The sequence below is a fragment of the Mytilus edulis genome, chromosome 4, assembly GCF_963676685.1.
Source record: "Mytilus edulis chromosome 4, xbMytEdul2.2, whole genome shotgun sequence".
Lineage (NCBI taxonomy): Eukaryota > Metazoa > Mollusca > Bivalvia > Mytilida > Mytilidae > Mytilus > Mytilus edulis.
Window position 1 is genome coordinate 81,274,451 of NC_092347.1, and position 18,084 is coordinate 81,292,534.

Consider the following 18,084-nt stretch of genomic DNA (forward strand, 5'->3'; position numbering starts at 1 on the left):
TTCAAACGGGATAGCACATCCTCATTTTTACGGAAATGTTGTTTACCGTGCCCGATAATTTAGAAACGATCCTGATAAACTTATCGATCCTTTGAATAAACTTATACGAAACGGTTAACAATTCAACACTGTAATTAGCTCATTGAATATTGTTTTTATTGGTATTAATATTGATTTTGTTATCAGTAAATTAAAAAGCAAACTAAAATATTATTGTTATTTACACATATGCCTGTATCTTGGCATTGTACATTTAAAGCCTTTATAAAGGAATTTATTGATTGAGAATTTAGTCTTCGATGCACGAATTATTTGTTAGTGGCTTTGAACTAGCTGTCAGTAACTGCGAGTACTCTCAGATCTGTACTTAGTGTCTTTTTGTTGTTTGGATATACAAGTACCCGACCACGGCCACTCTGTGTAGTATTTATATTTGTGCCTTTTTCAAGTGATTTTTATAGTTCGTTCTTTAATACTGTTGTACGGTTACATCACTGTCCCAGGTAAGGGGATGGTAGGGATCCCTCTAACATGTTTAACCCGCCACATCCTTTACGTATGTGTCTGTCCCAAGACAAGAGCCTGTAATTTAGTGGTTGTCGTTTGTTGATGTATTACATTTTTTTTTTCGTTCATTTTTTATACATGAATTATACCATTACTTAGTTTTCTCGTTTAAATTGATTTACATTTGTCATTTCGGTGTCTTTATAGCTGACTATGCGGTATGGTCTTTTCTCATTGTTGAAGGCCGTACGGTGACTGACCTATAGTTGTTAATGTCCGTGTCATTTGGTCTCTTGTGGAGAGTTGTCTCATTAACAATCATACCACATCTTCTTTTTTATATTATGCCATTGCGAAAATACTTTAAAACAACAGACACTTTTAGTACTCAAGGTTTGATAATGCTCCATTGGTGAGGACATTTTATGTCACTTGGTCAAAGGTTAACGACGGTTTTGATAATCGACTGAATTTGGCCTCCGGAGGATATCTTATGAACTCTATCTGTCATCCCCAGAAAACGTTTCAATCTGCAGTCAGTTAAATCTGTGATATGGTTATTATTATTATTCTACTCTCAGGTTAAATATAGAAATAAATATAGCACATCAATCTCCACGAACATGACGAATCACGTATCATTTATCTTAATTATATATTTAGGATGAATTATGTACACCTCATCAATTTAATACATTTAGTATTTTTGTTTTAAGCTTCTTCAATTAATACTTCGTTGTATAAGATAAGAATTTTATTAATCTAACCAAGAACCCACAAAGGGCATCATTTTACAACACAATATGATTGGAAAAAGGCAAAACAGAAAACTAATACATACTATAACGTTATGGACAGGATCAGAGCCTAGCACAACATGTGTTTTATATAATTATTATATTAAATCTTATAACAATAAAATACTAAATTACTTCATATATTTTGTTTACATCTGGATCTTATTTCTAAACCTTTAATAATGTAATTTCCTAGGCACATGAGAGTTGGTAAATGCTCATTTGTGAACAGCCAGAAATATTTCTTATCATTAGGTAGTTCTTTAAAATTAGTACAAAAAGTAATAACTTTATCAAATAATAATTTCCTCTGTTCATCATATAATGGACAATTTACTGTAAAATGGGTCTCATCTTCAATAGAATTTGATCCATGTGATAAGCAGTGATGACATAGACGTTGAGTTCTCTCTATGTATTTTTTACTATATCTATCTTTCTCAATTTTAAGATCATGAGCACTTATTCTCATTTTACATATAGCTCTTCTTATACTAAAATCTTTAATTGATAAATAAGCCTCCTTTACAAAGTCAGTCTTGAGGTTTAAATAATTCTCTAATTTACTATTCATGTATTACCTTGTGATAAGGTTTCAGATCTTTTGACCAACCAAAATGTTTTAAAACTATTACAAAGTTTACATTTTACAAAATTAATTAATTTATTGAGCTTTGTATCTAAATTTTGTATATCAAGTGATTGAAGTCCATATTTCATAGATGAATACCAACAATTAATGTTTTCTGCATCTAAAATTTTATTACATACATAAGCATCATAAAGTAACCCTTTGTCCAACTTGTTAAGCCTGTGTACATATTTTACCATAGATATAATGGCAGAAAAATAAAGAGGAAATCTTGCAACCTCTGATGACACTGCTAAATTTGAGGCTTTCTTATTTACACCAAGAATATACTTTAAATATCTGAAATGTGATTTTTCCAAATAATCATTTATGTAGATTAGTTCAAATAGATAATCACTTTTTTTCTTGCAAGCAGCAGAGTTAATTTTAAATGAACCCCAAATTTCACTACAATATGATAAAATAATGTTTATTGTGTGATCATATAAATGAATTGCAGTATAAATACTTGGATTACAAGCTGACATGGATTTTTGTAATTTAAATTTTGCCTTTAAGGATTTTTTGAATAGCTCTTCTTTCCCCTGTTGAAAAAGACCACTAGAAGTAAAGACTATCCCTAAATATTTACATTCTTTAACACATTCTATAGCCTCTTTATCTAAATAAAATGATTCCTTTAAAAATTTTCCAGGCTTGTTAAAAATTAAAACTTTTGTTTTGGACAAGTTTACATCTAGACACCAGTCAATACAATAAGTATGCAATATATCAAGTCGGTTTTGAAGACCTTTTTTAGTGTTTGATAATACAATAATGTCATCAGCGTACATAAGACAATCAATTCTACGCCCATTGATATCAACAGCATCTGGACTTGGCTCAAATTTTGGAGGCAGATGAAAAGCTTAAATAAGTTTGAACTTAGAACATCCCCTTGTCTTACCCCAACTAGTGAACTGAAAGATGGTGTTAATACATTGCCCACTTTCACAGGCATTTCATTCTTGCTGTACATATCTTTTAAAATAGTATAAAATTAATATCTCATTTGGAATACCATCCAATCCTGCAGCTTTATTATTCTTTAGTGTATTTATAGTATCCAAAATTTCTTTTAGGGTTATTTTGTAATCTAGTTCACAAAAAGTTTGATTATTTTCTAAATTTTTTACTTTTTTACTTATTTCCTCTAATCTGTCTTTAAATTTATAAGGACAGCTATCTCGATTTATAATTCTACGTACTTCAAGTTGGTCCCGTTGGCATAAATAAATTGGAGTGATGCTTCATAAAAGTGCGGATAGGGTTATAAAGAATACAGAATCTATATACCTTAAATTGTCCGATGTCTTCATAATTTAAAACAATATTCATTCACAAAATAACAATTCCCTTAATTGGATACAGTGATTATAATTAGTCCATTACGTACATTTATCGAACCAACCAACTCCATCATATAATAAGGTTACATTGAAGGTAGACCCTATAATAAGGTTACATTGAAAGTAGACCCTATATAATAAGGTTACATTGAAGGTAGACCCTATAATATGGTGCACTTGGTTATGTATGTTTTCTTCATTTGGTCATAAAGTGAATTCCTCAAGTAATCAAGTATAAATAAACTGGCTCCATGGTTTTTTTTCTTTTGTTCGGGCGCTCTTGTGAAAGGTTGCGCCAGAGAGGCCCATCATCATGAAACACAAAATACAGCGTTAATATATTTATATTTACTCAGTGGCGGATCCAGGGGGGGGGGGGGGTCCGGGGTTGGACCCCCCCCCCCCCCCCTTTTTGCCGATCAATGCATTTGAATTGGAGCATATAGTTGGAGCCCCCCTTTTACAGTGGGAACCCCCTTTTTAAAATGGCTGGATCCGCCACTGTATTTACTACCAGTGTTGGTGTATTGCTAGTTCAATACGGTCAACGTTCACCAGTATTAGTACTTCTACACTGACATGGCAATGACGTGTTCGTGGGTTTTGTTAGCTGTTAATGAGCCTATGGCAAAAAGATTGTATACCTTTCTTAATTTCTCCGGTGATAAATCTAGAAATTATAAAAAAAAAAAAGCCTACATAATGTTCAACCTTCTTAAGGCAGAATTATGGATTTAGCTATGTCGGCATGACCTTTTTAGTCATATAGCTTCTCCAGCGTACGCTTGGCTCTCTGTTAATTTTAGGGAGACAGTAAGCATACTTGGTGGAGGTAAGAAAAGTGCTTCGAATGCTTAAAATGTATCATCTTTTGGTTTTCATTTCCAAATCTTCTACAGTGGCGAATACATGATATTTTTTAGGTCGTGTAGTTGCAAACCATTAATAAAAAGTTGTTTACATATATTTTTTTTGTCAATTTTTATTTTCAGTGAAATTCTTAGAAAGTTGACATGTTATTATAAGAATCCGTTAAATATACACATGTCATAGTTACATTTACCCTGTGGGTAAACATGTTCAAAACATTAATGTAATACCATGCTGTTATGATTTAATTATTACGGTAATTAGATTGTTTTAACCTTTTACACCTTTCTTTATTCTCATAACCATTGCAGATACATAGGTACAGAGAGAGTGCAAAATGTCATTAATGTGCATCTATTTAGAAAACATATATAAAATACAGTGGTTTCAAAATAATATACATTTTAGCCAGGAGGACCCACATGTTTATTTATACACTTTATAAGCTTACATAATCTTTCTAACTCTGACTTTTTGTTTAGTTTGCTCGTCAGTTTTCCAAATAACACGAGCCAAATAGTACTTATCAAGGTATAATTTTCTGCTCTCGTTAAAAAATGGACATTCTAGCAGATAGTGCAATTCCTCTCCAATGCTACCAATATAGCATAGATGACATTTTCTATCATTTCTATTAACATTATTCCACCTCCCTGTCTCTATTGGGAGTCTGTGGTTTGTGGTTCTATATCTACATAAAATAATATTTTCGTGCATATCCAAGATATCGAAATATTTTTCAAAATTTAATTCTAACTTAATAATTCTATAATTTACTGCTTTTGTAGACTCTTGTAATAATCCTAAATACACCGTTAGGTGGTGCACCTGTTAGATGCGGAACGTACAGATAAGGTAATAGGTAACAGGTGAATATACTATTGGTATCGGTATCGGACTCGACCCGGAACTTCTTAATTATTGGCAATATTAATTACGTGGAAAACAAAAGGGCCTAGAGTGGTGTAATTTTTAATCTACACCTTTGTACTATATTAGTTATATATAAAGCTGAATTCTTTGATTCGTCGTTTTTACGTGATGACGGCTGACAAATTGGACCTCGTAATTTTAGTATTATAGATATCATTATCAAAACATTGAGAAATCAAAATATTTGAAAAACAACATTCATCCAATATATTTTTAACTTTACTCACAAAAAATGGACATGCATTATTAATAGTAAATAGTGTTTTTGATAGTCTATATGCGATCGAAGATAGCTTAGTCTCTTTAGCAGATAATAATTTACACCAATAAGACACTATTTTTAATTTAATATCAATGTCCTAAGGATATCTACCAAGTTCACCGTATACCATATAGTTAGGTGTGGAATTTTTTAGTTTCAAAAGGAGTTTGCAGAATTTCAGATGGATTCTTTCTATAGTTTCAACATTACCATGCCCCCAAATTTCACATTCATACAAAAGTATGGGTTTCACAACTTTATCGAAAAGATCTAAGTGACATTGAATAGAAAGATTATGTATGTGGTCTGCTTTCAACACATTAAACATAGCTTTTGTTGCTTTTTCTGCTAAGTGTTTCTGTGCTATTTTAGTATTACTCATTTCTAGATAATAATATGCCCAAATAGTTAAATTCTTAAGAAACAATTTCAATGTCCGTGTAAATTTGACGGCATTCTGCCTCTGGAAAATAATCATCACTTCGGTTTTCGTGACGTTAACTTTAAGCTTCCAAACATTACAGTATTCACTGAAAGAATCCAGCTGTTTCTGTAAATCATCAGAACTTTCTGCCAATAGTACTGTGTCGTCCGCACAAAGGATTACAAACAGTTTTAAATAAATTTGAAGCTTGGACTCCATTTCTTCAGAAATACTCTCAAACCCCCGCAGGCTTTTGTCTTCCAGAAAGTGTTCTAGGTCGTTTAAATACAATGCAAATAATATAGGGGATAAGTTTTCACCTTGGTGGACACCTTTATTACACATAAAATAGTCTGACACATAAAATAGTCTGACACATAACTGTTATATACAATATTTGATTTAATATTTTCATATGAATGGATAATTACATTATACATTTTCCCATTTATACGTAGAGTAAGCAACTTAAACCAGAGTCCATCACGCCAAATGGTATCAAAAGCTCTTTCGAAATCTATAAAGGCTGCAAATAACTTCTCTTTTTTTTTTAACAAAAGAGAAAACTAGACAACAAACTTAATATTTTTAATTTTTTATTTATCAAATACATAGGAAAAAAACCCACCGGAAAGTAAAAATGACCTTTCAATCTATTAAGGTAATATAGGGGTATGAAACGAAAAATGGTGGATTTTTTTCATTCTTTGCCAAACTCAGTTTGAAACAGTATAATAAGAAGATGTGGCATGAGTGTCAATGAGACAACTCTCCACAAGAGACAAAATGACATAGAAACTAACAACTCTAAGTCAACAAAGGGCCTTCAACAATGAGCAAAGCCCGTATCGCAAAGTCAGCTTTTAAATATATTGTGATAGATCTATCATGCAGTACAAATGTTGGTCACCTAGCATTATTCTACAAGGTGGGAAAAAATGACCCATAAATAAAATATGAAAATATAGAAATTATAAAATGTTTTCAGATTATCAAAAGAAAAGATGTGGTCATCGTAAGTTTCACCCTGCTATGGCATAACATATACACATTTCATGAGGATTTCTCTAGAAACCATGCTGGGTTTTAGAATTAACTCCCCTTAATACGCAAATTTAAAAATAAATCGAGTACTAATAATCTATCTTTGTAAAAATAACAATGTCTTACTTATTTCTACCAGTATTAACATATGGCTTAGAAATTATTCTTCCAGAGAAAAACAACTAGATGACATAGAGGTATTCTACCGAAAATCAATGAGATGAATTATATCCAGGCCAAATAATACAGCAGAATGAGATGTTGCTTTTTGTACACTTGCTGGAACTATTCATCGGCGTCAGTGTAATTGACACAATCGAGTTCCAGTTGTTCATGCTAGCCTATGATTCAACTGTAGAGAAACACTTGACTGCTAAATAATTTATCTTCGGAAATATTCGTTAACTCCTTGCCATTTATAGTCTCCCATCAGTACACGATATTCTCGATATTCCACACAGCAAAGACTGTTAGAAGTCTACAGTAAAAAAGCAGTACACACTTCATTTTCTGTTCATCTTTATTCATCACTACGCTTCTTGTCAACGAATAAACTGTTGTTGAACAAACCATGCACATTCAAGTTTAGCCAGCATGAAAACCTTTTCTCAAGACAAAAGTAGATTACCTAGTACTGTCAACGTATATTTGTTCCGCCTAACAGAAGTTCCACTGGAAACTTTGTTATAAACAATGTCATAATACCTATTCCTGTTGGAACAAATATTCTATACCATTTATTCCGTTAGGAACTTATACTGTAATATTTATTCCTGTGGAAATAATATTCCAGAATATTTCTTCCTTTTGGAACTTATATTATGAAGGAACTTCTATTCTGTGACAGTACTAAGATAAACCTACGACTGAGAAAATATATTTGGTCATATTAGCCATATTTGTGCTTGTAGTTACAAGTGTAAATGTACTAATTATAAAAAAAAGAAGATGTGGTATGATTGCCAATGAGACAACTCTCCACAAGATACCAAAAAATGACACAAAAATTTACAACTATAGGTCACCGTACGGCCTTTAACAATGAGCAAAACCCATACCGCATAGTCAGCTTAAAAGGCCCCGGAATGACAATGTAAAACAATTCAAACGAGAAAACTAACGGACTAATTTATGCATGTATAAAAATGAACGAAAAACAAATATGTAACACATCAACAAACGACAACCACTGAATTATAGGCTCCTGACTTGGGAAAGGCACATACATACAGAATGTGGCGGGGTTAAACATTATAGAGGGATCCCAACCCTCCCCATACCCGAGACAGTACAACATAAAAACGAACTATAAAAATCAGTTGAAAAAGGCTTAACTCATCAGATGGATAAAAATACAAATGGACGTGTACGGGTACTTGCACATCCCAACAACAAAAAGACATTAGATACAGATCTGAGAGTAATCGCAGTTAACTGACAACTAGTTCAAAGCCTCTAACAACTTATAAAAAACTTATGCATCTAAGACTAAATTATCAATCCGTTCACATCCAACATCCAATGGATTTTGTGTAAAGACGTCAAAAAACAGTCAGAGAAAAACATGGCATTGTGCAATGCCAATACAGGTATCGACAGATTGTAGATCCATGAATATGTATCTATATTTCTCTAATTCTATGGAAATTATCCCTTTCCGAACCCATTGTACAAAAAAAATTGATCAACATGTGGTTGCCGGTGATCTCAAAAGATCATTGGACGATTTTAAGGGTCATAACCTTTTTAGCTAACTGGATTGATCACACAATATGCTAACAGGCGTTAATGAAATTGACAACTCAGAAAAAGAAAAAAATATTTTTTAATCATTAGAGAAACAGATTCTTAAATAGCTACTCGTGGATTATCGGATTTATCCAATCTCGATAGTTAAATTATAAATTTTAAAGTCCTCGAATTGATAATTTAACTATCGAGATTGGATAAGTCCGATAATCCACTGGTATCAATGTAAGAATCTATATGTAACACTCAAGTAATATTTTATAGTTAGCCTTTAATTTACTGATAACAAAATCAATATATTTATACTAATAAAAACAATATTCAATGATCTTATTACAGTGTTGAATAATGTTTGCTACGCTCAGAGAATATATAATCAGGAAGCGAATTTTTGCTCTACACGGACTACGAACTCGTATATGATCAAAGGCCTAGCAAACGTAAGATCATCATCTAATATATTAACCAAGGTCGTGTTTTATTGATCTCTTCTGTTCATCTCGGCGTAATATCTTCTACTGAAGACTAACAAAAAATAATGAATATGGACCTCTTCTGGAGATATTATGAAGAAGAAGCAATAAAACACAACGTCATTTTGGCGTCGGATAAAGTAAAACTTTTTATGTTGGATGACATAACTGAACTTTACTATTATTTATTAGAAATTGAGTTACGTCAGCATATTCGAGAGACTTAACTGTAATAGTCAGTGTGCTCTCTTTTTGCATTGAATTATAAATTATTATAAACTCGAAGTCGAAAATACGAAAACACGGAAGTCGAAAACACGAAAACGCGAAATGCCGCCACGGTTTCATTTCTTGATTTCGCGTTTTCGACTTCCTATAGAATATGAAAGGCAAAAAGGTACAATCGCGCAAACTCGAAATAGTCTTAACCTGCCTGACACCATGAAAAGTAAAATCACAAAATAAAAACACAGTCAGGCTGAGGACTTGAAAATTCAAAACGGATAGTCCCTAAGTCATCAAATGGCAAAATCAAACTGAGCTCAAACACATCAAACGGTTTCGCATGATCGATAACAACTGTCATATTCCTGACTTGGTACAGGCATTTTCTTATGTAGAAAATGGTAGACCCTTATTAAACTGACCATGATACTACCTTTTTACGGGTGTTTTTAGAAAGTCAATGTAAGTGGCATCTTGAGCTTACATGATTAGACATATTTCTATCAGAAACTGGATATTTACAACCATAATTCTTTTTTGGTTGCGATTGATTAATCAGCGTATGTTGGTGGCAGTTCAGTGGTGTTTTCAGTTGGAATTGCATTCTCATTCTCAGAGTCTATATATATGTCTCTCTTTCTATAAGTGAAATTTTTTCTTATTTTTTTTTTTGCATAAACGTTTAACATCTCATCATTTATAAACTTTGCAAGTATTATATGATTTATGATATTGCGTATTGGTACTCAAAGGTCCGTAATCGTGTTTTGTTATTTTAAAATTGTTATGTGGTGCTAGGTTGACATCCAATTAAAATTTGGCGGGAAAAAAGAAGGCATCTCCCGAAGATTTGTTCCCAATATTTGTCTACACTGGCGACGACCAAAAGTATAAAAGTTAGTTAACAGGTCACACTTCAAATATTCAACATTTTAGACCAGTGTCTGAGAACAGTTAAAAAAATGTCAAAGATGTCAACTTCAAAAAGCCATTTTTTTAGCTCACCTGGCCCAAAGGGCCAAGTGAGCTTTTCTCATCACTTTGCGTCCGGCGTCCGTCGTCCGTCGTCCGTCGTCCGTCGTCGTCCGGCGTTAGCTTTTACAAAAATCTTCTCCTCTGAAACTACTGGGCCAAATCAAACCAAACTTGGCCACAATCATCATTGGGGTATCTAGTTTAAAAAATGTGTGGCGTGACCCGGTCAACCAACCAAGATGGCCGCCATGGCTAAAAATAGAACATAGGGGTAAAATGCAGTTTTTGGCTTATAACTCAAAAACCAAAGCATTTAGAGCAAATCTGACATGGGGTAAAAATGTTTATCAGGTCAAGATCTATCTGCCCTGAAATTTTCAGATGAATCGGTCAATCGGTTGTTGGGTTGCTGCCCCTGAATTGGTAATTTTGAGGAAATTTTGCTGTTTTTGGTTATTATCTTGAATATTATTATAGATAGAGGTAAACTGTAAACAGCAATAATGTTCAGCAAAGTAAGATCTACAAATAAGTCAACATGACCAAAATGGTCAGTTGACCCGTTTAGGAGTTATTGCCCTTTATAGTCAATTTTTAACCATTTTTCGTTAATTAAAGTAATCTTTTACAAAAATCTTCTCCTCTGAAACTACTGGGCCAAATTAATCCAAACTTGGCCACAATCATCTTTGGGGTATTTAGTTTAAAAAATGTGTGGCGTGACCTGGTCAACCAACCAAGATGGCCGCCACGGCTAAAAATAGAACAAAGGGGTAAAATGCTGTTTTTGGCTTATAACTCAAAAACCAAAGCATTTTGAGGAAATCTGACAGGATAAAAATGTTTATCAGGTCAAGATCTATCTGCCCTGAAATTTTCAGATGAATCGGTCAATCGGTTGTTGGTTTGCTGCCCCTGAATTGGTAATTTTGAGGAAATTTTGCTGTTTTTGGTTATTATCTTGAATATTATTATAGATAGAGATAAACTGTAAACAGCAATAATGTTCAGCAAAGTAAGATCTACAAATAAGTCAACATGACCAAAATGGTCAGTTGACCCCTTTAGGAGTTATTGCCCTTTATAGTCAATCTTTAACCATTTTTCATAAATCTAAGTAATCTTTTACAAAATCTCCACTGAAACTACCAGGCCACAATCATCTTTGGGGTATCTCGTTTGAAAAATGTGTCCGATGACCTGGCCATTCAACCAAGATGGCCGCCACGGCTAAAAATAGAACATAGGGGTAAAATGCAGTTTTTGGCTTATAACTATGAAACCAAAGCATCTAGAGCAAATCAGACAAGAAGTTAAATTGTTAATCAAGTCAATATCTATCTGCCCTGAATTTTTCAGATGAATTGGACAACTGGTTGTTGGGTTGCTGCCCTCCAATTGGTAATTTTTAAAGAAATTTTGCCGTTTTTGGTTATCTTGAATACTATTATAGATAGCGATAAACTGTAAACAGCAATAATGTTCAGCAAAGTAAAATCTACAAATAAGTCAACATGACCTAAATGGTCAATTGACCCCTTAAGGAGTTATTGCCCTTTATAGTCAATTTTTAACAATTTTCATTAATTTGGTAAATTTATGTAAATTTTTACCAAATATAGTTCTCTGTTACTAATGGGCAAAGTTCATTATAGATATAATTGTAAGAAGCAAAATCGTTCAGTAAAGTAAGAACTTCAAACACATCACCATCACCAAAATACAATTTTGTCATGAATCCATTTGTGTCCTTTGTTTAATATGCACATAGACCAAGGTGAGCGACACAGGTCTTTAGAGCCTCTAGTTCAGCTCTACACTACTACAAACTAGTGCCGGTAGTGGCTTGATAGTCGAGTTTGACACCGTTATTGCTAAGATTCAGATTTCAAACTCCTTTGCATACAGTTATACAAACACTAGCTGTAAGACCGCACATGTGTGTGTTACTATTTACCGGGTTAACTATCCAATGAAACTCCCACTTTTTTAGGGTTCCTCTTAGTCCTATAATGAATCTATAATGAGGGGGGCAATAGGGGGTCCGTTAACATGTTAACAACACCTCAATTTTGGCAAAAACAGTTAACAAAAAATGCAAAAATGCTGATAACAGTTAACAAAGTGGGTTGAAAACAGTTAACAGCTTTTAAAATTGATCTCAGATAACAGTAAACAACACCTTGAAAAGGGCCATAACAGGTTAACACAAAAAGGTATTGCCCCCCCCCCCCTCTATAATATGAGACTTTGGAGTTTCATATCATTCAACATTGACAGTAAAAAAAAAATCTGATAAAAAACGTTGAATGTAAATGATATGAAACTCCGAAGTCTTATATTGGCCAAGGATCCTTGTATTCGTGTTTCAACATTGACAGCTAAAAAAAATTATCCGATAAAAAACTTTGAATGTAAATGATATGAAACTCTGAAGTCTTATATTATAGGACTAGGGTTCCACTTTGAATTTAATACATGTAGTATTTAAAACCTGGCAAATAGTAACAAACCTCTGTGGTTCCATCAATGATTTGTCAATATACAAATCATTTGTCCATAATTTGCAACTATTAAATTTTAAAATTCTGTTTATATGAGTTAGTAGGACATACTTTAGAGGCCCCAGAACCACTGGTGTCAACGTGATGATCATAACTGCAATTACTATCATCCCAATATAAATAAATTTGGTGTACTCACTATCTTCTGATTGGTTTAAAGTATTATTTTTATTTCTAATGTTTTAAATTTTATGGCGACACGCCCACTCTAATATGTCAACATGTGTGTACATTGTTATTTTTAATATGAATAATATAAAATGTTCCTTGAGCCTTATTTTTGATAGAAATTTATTTATAATGAATGTCAATAATTTATTTTGAATTTATTGAACCATAAAATTAATTTTTGACTTTTCACATTTTACATAATCCGCTTATATTTCCGAATATTTCAATATTTAGCATAGAACATTCTCCATTGTTCAAGAAGTGTTCTGCCCCAATTTGAGTCTTTGATTTATTTTTGTATCCTCTTCAAATTTGGATAAAAGTTTGATCTGATCAAAATCTAAGATTTGTTCGATTATCACACAATTCTGAAACAAAACAAAAAAAAAACACTTTAGGAGGGGATAATGAAAATACCACATTAGTTCTTGTCTCTCTGATAATTTCATCAAAACCTCTGCAAATGTATAAGAAGGTGTCCACTCATCCAAGCCCAATATATCACTCAATAATCAGGAAAAAAAATTGTTTAGGATTTGTTAAAATAAATTTCTATTAATATTAATAGTAAGGAATTTATTGTTTGTTACACCAAATCAGCAAAGGTTATTTAACTTGTATAAACATTTATAAACTTGTAAAATCCGTTAAAATCTAAATTTTAACTAGCAATTTGCCAGCTGGCTAGTGTTAGGTCCTGATATACCATCTACATATGTAGCTGTTATATGATTACAAACATACTTTGTGTTAATTTAAAAAAAATAATAATTTGTTTTTGTTATAGATATATATAAGCCAAATATTTTAGATTTCTAAAGAAGGATAATACATGTTTATATTTTGAACCATGTCAAATAGTTTTATAATGGATTAATTACATTCTTCCTTTAAACTATTGTTTGGATACAATACACTGTAGAAATTAATATGTATTATACTGTAGTTATGTAAATTACCATACAATAGATTTAAGTTTAATAAGTGTGAAATAATATATTATTTAGATTTATATTGTTTTAGGGAGACCATGACATAATTATCAAGATAAGAGAAAAGGTCATTAACTCTATGAGTAGACAATTACAGCAAGAGCTCAGCAGATACCATGGGAGTCTGAACAAGGAACTTTACAAGTAGGGGGAGTCTGAACAAGGAACTTTACAAGTAGGGGGAGTCTGAACAAGGAACTTTACAAGTAGGGGGAGTCTGAAAAAGGAACTTTACAAGTAGGGGGAGTCTGAACAAGGAACTTTACAAGTAGGGGGAGTCTGAACAAGGAACTTTACAAGTAGGGGGAGTCTGAAAAAGGAACTTTACAAGTAGGGGGAGTCTGAACAAGGAACTTTACAAGTAGGGGAGTCTGAACAAGGAACTTTATAAGTAGGGGGAGTCTGAACAAGGAACTTTATAAGTAGGGGGAGTCTGAACAAGGAACTTTACAAGTAGAGGGAGTCTGAACAAGGAACTTTACAAGTAGGGGGAGTCTGAACAAGGAACTTTACAAGTAGGGGGAAACAAGGAACTTTACAAGTAGGGGGAGTCTGAAAAAGGAACTTTACAAGTAGGGGAGTCTGAACAAGGAACTTTACAAGTAGGGGGAGTCTGAACAAGGAACTTTACAAGTAGGGGGAGTCTGAACAAGGAACTTTACAAGTAGGGGGAGTCTGAACAAGGAACTTTACAAGTAGGGGGAGTCTGAAAAAGGAACTTTACAAGTAGGGGAGTCTGAACAAGGAACTTTACAAGTAGGGGGAGTCTGAACAAGGAACTTTACAAGTAGTTGCCATGGTAATGATTTGTAAGAACGACAGATTGATGGTCGAAGTGTACATATTTTCAATTCCAGAAACTTAAAATATAATATTAAAAAGTTGCATCCAGAAAGAAAATTGTATATATGTATTGCACATAAAATGGCTTTGATAAATTTTTTAATAATATTTATCTTTATATAACATTTAGTTGTTTTGACTTTGAAAAATGAACAGAATAAAGTCAGTTCAATAAGTTGATTTCAATTGACGAAAACAGAAATAGCCTCCAACAAATGCAGAGTTCATGAATGCTGTCAGAATATCAGCTTGGATTATTCCCCTTTGATTAAGATGAACTTCATTTACCTGCAATTTATTGGATAATAACATTTTATCATACCCTTAAGAGAATATTTATGTAAGTAGTTGACTGAATAGGACCAAATGCAATATAATAAGTAATTTAGTATGAATATTTGATAAGGTTTATTGGTCAATTAAGATAAGCCACGATTTTTTACCTGAGGTGAGATGACAAATAGACCCTACAAATTAGTAGTCTTTGATGTGTAAATTGTCCATTAATTTCTGTGCAAAGTGGAATTTTACGTGTTGTCCACTTTATTTGTAATTTATAATTTCCCCATAATACCAAGTAGAAGTGTTAATAACATGGTTTTACTGTTTGAAGGTTTTAGAGAAAAAAGTCAGTTGACTGGAAGAATATATCAATTGTCTGGCCTTAACTATTCCACAAACAACTGAATTGTAGTGAGAAATAATGGTGTTTTTTTTTGCATTTTCATTTTCAAAAGTTGATTAGCTATCTGATTACTAATTATTATTTACCCTGTTCGAGTAAATTGTACATCATTGTTCATATAAAATGATAGACACCTTCACAGAGATGTACGTCAGTGAATTGGTCATCCATGAAAAATAGGTCACATTAACCTACTTTAAAAAAAATATAGTAACTGATGGAGCCAAAAATTTAATCTATGAAAACTACTTTCTGTTACCTTTTCTAAATTACCTGAAATATGATCAGCATTGATCCATCTTTGGACTAGGGTACAATGTTGTAATTTGAGTAAAACTTCTATGCTCTGAATTGATTTTCTTGTGCTGTCCCATTGTTTGCTGATGCAGCCACTGCATAATATATTATCATGTATTCATTTAATCAATGGGTTAATTAAACAGATTTTGAACCTTTCTATTGATCAGTTTAAGGATCTTGATATTTTGTACATCAAAATTAGATTTCTTACATTGAAGCAAATTTGTATAATTTGTTTACAAATCTCATTGAATTGAAAACTTGTATCATAACATTTCAAAATATAAGCTTGAAAATTGAATACACAAAAAGTCTTTTATTTTTAGCATTAATCCACAATTTATCTTTCAAACACTACACGAAAAGGCAGATTTACAACAATTTGGACAGTCATGTAAATGTTTGACAAATGTAACTACTTTTCTGCAAGATAAATTTGCAGACCTGCTAATGTGTATGTAAATGAATTATTCCTTTGACATTATTTAGGAGGTCGTCAAAGATATGCTAAAGATAATTATTTTATTTCCATAGCTTTAGTCATTCTTCAAAGATATGTAAAGAAATGCCATAGATTTGCATGCACTTTCCAAGATAGGAGATATATGCAAAGTTTAAAATTTGCATAACTGATTTACAGAGGTGTGGGCAGTTTTGAGAGACCGCGGTTTATAAAACATTTACGACCAATGTAAATGCTGACAAATGTTTGTGTTATATTTGCAAACGTTTGTCGATATCGTTCATGTATGTAAAGCAATGTATTTTATTTACTAATACTTTCCAGTATTATAGTTATTTGGATAAATATTGTTATTTGCAACATATCTTTACAGACGTATGCAAAGTTTTGAGAGACCGCGGTTTATAAAACATTTACAACCAATGTAAATGCTGTCAAATGTTTGTGTAATATTTGCAAACGTTTGTCGATATCGTTCACGTATGTAAAGAAATGTATTTTATTTACTAATACTTTCCAGTATTATAGTTATTTTGATAAATATTGATATTTGCAACATATCTTTACAGACGTACGCAAAGTTTTGAGAGACCGCGGTTTATAAAACATTTACAACCAATGTAAATGCTGTCAAATGTTTGTGTAATATTTGCAAACGTTTGTCGATATCGTTCACGTATGTAAAGAAATGTATTTTATTTACTAATACTTTCAAGTATTATAGTTATTTTGATAAATATTGATATTTGCAACAAAGCTTTACAGACGTACTCAAAGTTTTGAGAGACCGCGGTTTATAAAACATTTACAACCAATGTAAATGCTGTCAAATGTTTGTGTAATATTTGCAAACGTTTGTCGATATCGTTCACGTATGTAAAGAAATGTATTTTATTTACTAATACTTTCAAGTATTATAGTTATTTTGATAAATATTGATATTTGCAACAAAGCTTTACAGACGTACTCAAGGTTTTGAGAGACCGCGGTTTATAAAACATTTACAACCAATGTAAATGCTGTCAAATGTTTGTGTAATATTTGCAAACGTTTGTCGATATCGTTCACGTATGTAAAGAAATGTATTTTATTTACTAATACTTTCCAGTATTATAGTTATTTTTATAAATATTGATATTTGCAACATATCTTTACAGACGTACGCAAAGTTTTGAGAGACCGCGGTTTATAAAACATTTACAACCAATGTAAATGCTGTCAAATGTTTGTGTAATATTTGCAAACGTTTGTCGATATCGTTCACGTATGTAAAGAAATGTATTTTATTTACTAATACTTTCCAGTATTATAGTTATTTTGATAAATATTGATATTTGCAACACATCTTTACAGACGTATGCAAAGTTTTGAGAGACCATGATTTATAAAACATTTACAACCAATGTAAATGCTGTCAAATGTTTGTGTAATATTTGCAAACGTTTGTTGATATCGTTCATTTATGTAAAGAAATGTATTTTATCAACTCCCAAAAAATTAGAAAGTGTCTTACATATTATAAGAAAGGAGTAGGTCCGGTAAGGACCAATTTTGGCCTCAAATTTCAGGTTCATCTGACGAAAGATTTTGACCACTTTTTAAACACTTAAGTGTCTATTTCATTTGAATCAATTAGTTTATGTGAAAGATTTTAACTGATTTAGTCTTTAAAAACGATGCTATTCAAGCTCAAATGTGAAAAATCTACCAAATATGCCGAAAAATGTCAATTTTCAGATGGTTTTTGTCAAAAACGAAAGTGGCCGCATCCGTGTTCATCCTCAACCTTTATATATTTTATGTATTATCATAAAATACAACTTACAA

At 32.2% G+C, this 18,084-nt stretch overlaps 1 protein-coding gene across 1 annotated transcript in view; it reads left to right on the top strand.

Moving 5' to 3' along the window:
* The first annotated feature begins 14,702 nt into the window (after window positions 1–14,702).
* The window catches only part of LOC139520698 (kinase non-catalytic C-lobe domain-containing protein 1-like), a 75,571-nt gene continuing 72,189 nt past the window's right edge, over window positions 14,703–18,084 (top strand). The window contains exon 1 of the mRNA XM_071313572.1: window positions 14,703–14,765. The gene's annotated coding sequence lies outside the window, so the exon portion shown is untranslated. The remainder of the gene's footprint in view (window positions 14,766–18,084) is intronic.